The sequence below is a fragment of the Arachis ipaensis genome, chromosome B2, assembly GCF_059453495.1.
Source record: "Arachis ipaensis isolate K30076 ecotype BB chromosome B2, ASM5945349v1, whole genome shotgun sequence".
Lineage (NCBI taxonomy): Eukaryota > Viridiplantae > Streptophyta > Magnoliopsida > Fabales > Fabaceae > Arachis > Arachis ipaensis.
Genome location: NC_142437.1, coordinates 46935762 through 46942825, shown reverse-complemented (window position 1 = coordinate 46942825; position 7064 = coordinate 46935762). Strand labels below are relative to the sequence as shown.

Here is a 7064-nt window from a genome sequence, read left to right as displayed (position 1 = left end):
TTACTCTTTGTTTTGGATCTTGGGTGGAGAATTGAAGAAATTTTGTTTCAATCTCACCTTGAATTCTTTCTTGTTTAGTTTTCTGCATAATTGAATTTCAATTTCTGTTTACTGTTTCATTCTTCTACTCCTTCTGCAATTTACTTTTCCTTATTTCTTTGCAATTGTTCTTGTTGGATCAAGGAAGGATTTGAGATCTAGACTTGTTTTCTAGTCTCTTCCACTCCTGAGATCTTCAACCTTCTTTTAAATTGCTGCAATTAAGCATCAGTCACTTTCCGTTTTACTTCTTCAAGTAATTTTACTTTTCTGTTTGAAATTTGCTATGATTTCCTTTTGCTGCAAGTTAAAATTCAATTTACATTGAGTTTGATTTTGATCTTTGGTTTCCATTGCTTCTGTTCTCATTGCTTTCAATTTACTTTCATGCAATTTAAATCTTCTTGTTCCTCTACACTTTACATTAGATGCTTGCTGTGAGCTTGAATTACATTTCTTGCAACTTTACATTTTCTGCAATTGCTCTAAGTTACTGATTTACTGCTTTCATTTAAATTTCCTGCACCCAATCCCCTTTACATTTTATGCAATTTACATTTCTTGTCATTTAAGATTTTGCCAATTTACTTTTCTTGCTCTTTAAGTTTCTGTCCAATTCACTTTTTGCATTTTTAAATTCCTTGTCATTTACATTCTGTTGGCTACAATTTCACACAATTCACTCAATGTTAGCTTGACTAAACTAATCACCCACTAAAGTTGCTTGATCCATCAATCCCTGTGGGATCGACCTCACTCTAAGTGAGTTTTACTACTTGATGCGACCCGGTACACTTGCCGGTTAGTTTTAGGTGTTTTGGAAATTTGTTTTTCCATAAAAACACCCATCAACCTAATCTAAGCAACAAGATGAATCGTTAGTTGTCCAAACTCGAACAATTCCCGGCAACGGCGCCAAAAACTTGGTGCACGAAATTGTGATCATCAATGGCGCCAACAACTTGGTACGCACAATTGTAATCTCAACTCTTTGTCACAACTCCGCACAACTAACCAGCAAGTGCACTGGGTCGTCCAAGTAATAAACCTTACGTGAGTAAGGGTCGATCCCACGGAGATTGTCGGCTTGAATCAAGCTATGGTCATCTTGTAAATCTCAGTCAGACGGATTCAAATGGTTATGGAGAATTGATAATTAAAAGATGAATAAAACATAAAATAAGAAAGAGGTACTTATGTAATTCATTGGTGAGAATTTCAGATAAGCGCATGAAGATGCTTTGTTCCTCCTGAACTTCTGCTTTCCTATTGTTTTCATCCAATCATTCATACTCCTTTCCATGGCAAGCTGTATGTTGGGTTTCACCGTTGTCAATGGCTACCTCCCGTCCTCTCAGTGAAAATGGTCCAAATGCGCTGTCACCGTGATAAATCACTATTTTATGGTTTATCTTGTGCTCAATTGAGTGGATTTTATCAACTCTTTACCCACTTATTCATACTATTTGCATGGTTTTACATTTTCCTTCCTAATTATGTGCTTTGATTGAAAACATGCTTCTTTGGCTTTAAGTTCCCTATGTTTAAATCCTCTCTTATTACCATTAGATGCCTTGATATGTGTGTTAAGTGTTTTCAGAGACTACAGGGCAGGAATGGCTCAGAGGATGGAAAGGAAGCATGCAAAAGTGGAAGGAATACAAGAAGTTGGAGAAATTGCTAAGCTGTCCAACCTGACCTCTCTGCACTCAAATGGCTATAACTTTAGCTACAGAGGTCCAAACGATGCGGTTCCAGTTGCGTTGGAAAGCTAACGTCCGGGGCTTCGATTTGATATGTAATCTGCTATAGTTTCCCTGATGCTAGGCGACGCGATCGCGTGCTCCATGCGGCCGTGTCGCAGTGACGAAAATCAGCATGTTTGAATTCGCAACCAGCGAATTCTGGGCTGTTTCTGACCCAGTTTGCGGCCCAGAAAATGCATATTAGAGGCTATAAAGTGGGGGAATGCATCCATTCTTCATCAAGCTTTCACATTCACAATTTTAGGAGTAGATGTAGTTTTTAGAGAGAGAGGTTCTCTCCTCTCTCTTAGGATTAGGATTTATGATTTCTCTTAGTTTTAGGAGTGACTCTCGATCCCAGATTCAATGTTCTTTTTATTTATTTTCTCAATTTAATTTATGAATGTCTATGTCAGATTTAAGTTCTTTTGTTAATGCAATTCGAGGTATTTTCAGATTTAATTTTGCTTTGCTTATATTGATGCTTTTAATTTAATTTAGATATTTTTCTCCCTTTTGGCTTTGGTCAAGTGATTGGTAATACTTGAGTTATCAAACTCAGCAAGTGATTGAAATTGGCAGATTCTGCTTGGGCTAGGATTGCTCTAAAAGCTAGTCTCTCCATAGGAGTTGACTAGGACTTGAGAATCAAGCAAATTAGTCCACTTAACCTTCCGTTGTTTAATAAAGGCTGACCAAGTGGGATTAAAACCCAATTCTCTTCATACCTGATAAGGATAACTAGGATAGGAATTCCAATTCTTATACCTTGCCAAGAGATTTTATTATTATTATTTTATTTTACTTGTCATATAACATATTTCCTCCTTACTTCCAAAACCCCAATTTACAAACTCATAACCAATAATAAGAACATACCTCCCTGCAATTCCTTGAGAAGACGACCCGAGGTTTAAATACTCGGTTATCAATTTTAAAGGGGTTTGTTACTTGTGACAACCAAAACGTTTGTATGAAAGGACTTTTGAAGGTTTAGAAACTATACTTGCAACGAGGATTTATCTGCAAATTTCTAGACCACGCAAAAGTTCCTCTCATCACACCGCACGTCTAATCATCTGTCGGTTCTCGATCATGTTGGCATAGGATCCATTGATCCTTTTGCGTCTGTCATTACGCCCAACACTCACGAGTTTGAAGCTCGTCACAGTCATCCCTTCCCAGATCCTACTCGGAATACCACAGACAAGGTTTAGATTTTTCGGATCTCAGGAATGGCCGCCAATAATTCTAGCCTATACCACGAAGGTTCCAATTTTAGATTAGAAACCCAAGAGATACACATTCAAGCTTGTTTGCATGTAGAACGGAAGTGGTTGTCAGGCACGCGTTCATAGGTGAGAATGGTGATGAGTTTCACATAATCATCACATTCATCATGTTCTTGAGTGCGAATGAATATCTTGGAGAAGAAATAGGCTTGAGTTGAATAGAAAAACAATAGTACTTTGCATTAATTCATGAGGAACAGCAGAGCTTCACACCTTAATCTATGGTGTGTAGAAACTCCACCGTTGAAAATACATAAGAACAAAAGGTCTAGGAATGGCCGAATGGCCAGCCCCCTAAAAGGTCTAAGATAGCATAAGACTAATCAAAGATTCCAAGATGAAAATACAATAGCAAAAGGTCCTATTTATAGAGAACTAGTAACCTAGGGTTTACAAAAATGAGTAAATGATGCAGAAATCCACTTCCGGGCCCACTTGGTGTGTGCTTGGGCTGAGCGTTGAAGCTTTCACATGTAGAGACATTTCTTGGAGTTAAACGCCAGCTTTGGTGCCAGTTTGGGCGTTTAACTCCAGCTTTTATGTCAGTTCTAGCGTTTTGACACCAGAATTTTTATGCTGACTTGGAATGCCGGTTTGGGCCATCAAATCTCGGGCAAAGTCTGAACTATTATATATTGTTGGAAATCCCATAATGTCTACTTTCCAACGCAATTCAGAGCGCACCAATTGGGCTTCTGTAGCTCCAGAAAATCCACTTCGAGTGCAGGGAGGTTAAAATCCAACAGCATCTGCAGTCCTTTTTCAGCCTCTGAATCAGATTTTTGCTCAGGTACCTCAATTTCAGCCAGAAAATACCTGAAATCATAGAAAAACACACAAACTCATAGTAAAGCCCAAAAATGTGAATTTTAAATAAAAACTAATAAAAATATAATAAAAAGTGACTAAAACATATTAAAAACTACCTAAAAACAATGCCAAAAAGCGTATAAATTATCCGCTCATCAGTGGGGATCCTGTGTGGCCCACAGATCCTAAGGGGTCAAGGACTTAGCATCCCTGCTCCATTTAGGCATGCAAATTGCCCTTAGAGTGCAATTCTGGTGTTAAACGCCAGGTTGCTACTTGTTTCTGGCGTTTAACGCCAGCTTTTCTCCCTTTCTTGGCGTTTAACGCAACTTGGTGCCCTGTTCTAGCGTTAAACACCAGTCTGGTGCCTATTTATGGCATTGAATGCCCAGAATGGTGCCAGACTGGGTGTTTAACGCCCATTCTTCTACTCTTACTGGCGTTTAAACGCCAGTAAGCTCTTCCTCCAGGGTGAGCTGTTTTTAATGATGTTTTTCATTCTGTTTTTGATTTTTCAGTTGTTTTTGTGACTTCACATGATCATCAACCTAAAGAAAACATAAAATAACAATGGAAAATAAATAGATATAATTAAATAACATTGGGTTGCCTCCTAATAAGCGCTTCTTTAATGTCAATAGCTTGACAGTGAGCTCTCATGGAGACTCACAGATAATCAGAGCAGGGTTGGGGCCTCTCAACACCAAACTTAGAGTTTGGTTAAGGCCTCCCAACACCAAACTTAGAGTTTGGTTGTGGCCTTCCAACACCAAACTTAGAGTTTGAATGTGGGGGTTTTTTTTAACTCTGTATTGAGAGAAGCTTTTCATGCTTCCTCTCTATGGTTACAAAAGAAGAACCTTGAGTCTTGAATACAAGGTAGTCTTCATTCAACTGAAGGACCAACTCTCCTCTGTCAACATCAATCATAGCTTTTGCTATGGCTAGGAAGGGTCTGCTAAGGATGATGGATTCATCCTCATCTTTCCCAGTATCTAGGATTATGAAATCATTAGGGATGTAAAGGCCTTCAACCTTCACTAGCACGTCCTCTACTAGTCCATAAGCCTGTTTCATTGATTTGTCTGCCATCTCTAGTGAGATTCTTACAGCTTGTACCTCAAAGATTCCCAGTTTTTCCATTACAGAGAGTGGCATGAGGTTTATTCCTGACACCAGGTCACACAGAGCTTTCTCAAAGGTCATGGTGCCTATGGTACAAGGTATGAAGAATTTTTCGGGATCCAGTTTCTTCTGAGGTAATGTCTGCCTCATTAATGCACTCAGTTCTTTGGTGAACAAGGGGGGTTCATCCTCCCAAGTCTCATTACCAAACAACTTGGCATTCAGCTTCATGATTGCTCCTAGATACTTGGCAACTTACTCTTTAGTGATGTCTTCATCCTCTTCAGAGGAAGAATATTCATCAGAGCTCATGAATGGCAGAAGGAAGTTCAATGGAATCTCTACGGTCTCTGTATGAGCCTTAGATTCCTTTGGTTCCTCAAAGGAAAACTCCTTCCTATCCAGAGGACATCCCATGAGGCTTTTCTCACTGGGACTCACGTCCTCCTCACTCTATCCAGGTTCAGCCATGTTGGTCATGGTTATGGCCTTGCACTCTCTCTTGGGATTTTCTTCTGTATTACTTGGGAGAGTACTGGGAGGAGTTTCAGTAATCTTCTTACTCAGCTGACCCACCTGTGCCTCCAAATTTCTAATGGAAGACCTTGTTTCATTCATGAAACTTAGTGTGGTCTTAGATAGATCAGAGACTCTAGTTGCCAGGCCAGAATGCCTCTGTTCAGAATTCTCTATTTGTTGGTGAAAAGATGATGGAAAAGGCTTGCTATTGCTAAACCTATTTCTTCCACCATTATTATTGAAGCCTTGTTGAGGCTTCTGTTGGTCCTTCTATGAGAAATTTGGATGATTTCTCCATGAAGGATTATAGGTGTTTCCATAGGGTTCTTCCATGTAATTCACCTCTGCCATTGCAGGGTTCTCAGGATCATAAGCTTCTTTTTCAGAAGATGCTTCTTTAGTACTATTGGATGCAGCCTGCAATCCATTCAGACTCTGAGAAATCATATTGACTTGCTGAGTCAATATTTTGTTCTGAGCCAATATGGCATTCAGAGTATCAATTTTAAGAACTCCCTTCTTCTGAGGAATCCCATTGTTCACAGGATTCCTCTCAGAGGTGTACATGAACTGGTTATTTGCAACCATTTCAATGAGTTCCTGAGCTTCTGCAGGGGTTTCAAATGAAGAGATCCTCCTGCAGAATGGTCCAATGACATTTTTGACAACTCAGACAGACCATCATAGAATATACATATAATGCTTCATTCTGGAAGCATGTCAGTAGGACACCTTTTGATCAACTACTTATATCTTTCCCAAGCTTCATAGAGGAACTCACCTTCCTTTTGTCTGAAGGTTTGGATTTCCACTCTAAGCTTGCTCATCTTTTGAGGTGGAAAGAATTTGGCCAGGAAAGCACTGACCAGCTTTTCCCAAGAGTTCAGACTTTCCTTAGGTTGTGAATCCAACCATGTTCTAGCTCTGTCTCTTACAGCAAAAGGGAAAAGCATAAGCCTGTAGACCTCGGGATCAACTCCATTGGTCTTGACAGTGTCACAGATTTGCAAGAATTTAGCTAAGAACTTGTGAGGATCTTCCAATGGAAGTCCATGAAACTTGCAATTTTGTTGCATTAGAGAAATTAATTGAGGCTTAAGCTCAAAGTTGTTTGCTCCAATGGCAGGAATTGAGATACGTCTTCCATAGAAATTGGAAGTTGGTGTAGTGAAATCACCAAGCACCTTCCTTGCATTGTTGTTGTTGGGTTCGGCCATCTCTTCTTCTTTTTCGAAAAATTCTGTCAGGTCCTCTCCAGAGTGTTATGCCTTAGCTTCTCTTAGCTTCCTCTTTAGAGTTCTTTCAGGTTCCGGATCAGCTTCAACAAGAATATTCTTATCCTTGCTCCTGCTCATATGAAGAAGAAGAGAATAGAAAAGATTAGGAATCCTTTATGTCACAGTATAGAGGTTCCTTTATGTGAGTAGAAGAAAATAGGAGAGAATAATTCGAACACAGAGTGGGGGAGAAGGTTCGAATTTTTTTAAGAAGAAGAGAGGTTTTAGTAAATATATAAATAATTAGAAAGAGATGA

General features: G+C 39.3%; 1 non-coding gene across 1 annotated transcript; it reads left to right on the top strand.

Annotated features, from left to right (window-relative positions):
• Positions 1 to 6243: 6243 nt before the first annotated feature.
• LOC148573868 (small nucleolar RNA R71) lies at positions 6244 to 6351 on the top strand. The gene has a single exon (XR_015905992.1). It is a non-coding gene; the product is annotated as a small nucleolar RNA R71 (small nucleolar RNA).
• Positions 6352 to 7064: the final 713 nt, after the last annotated feature.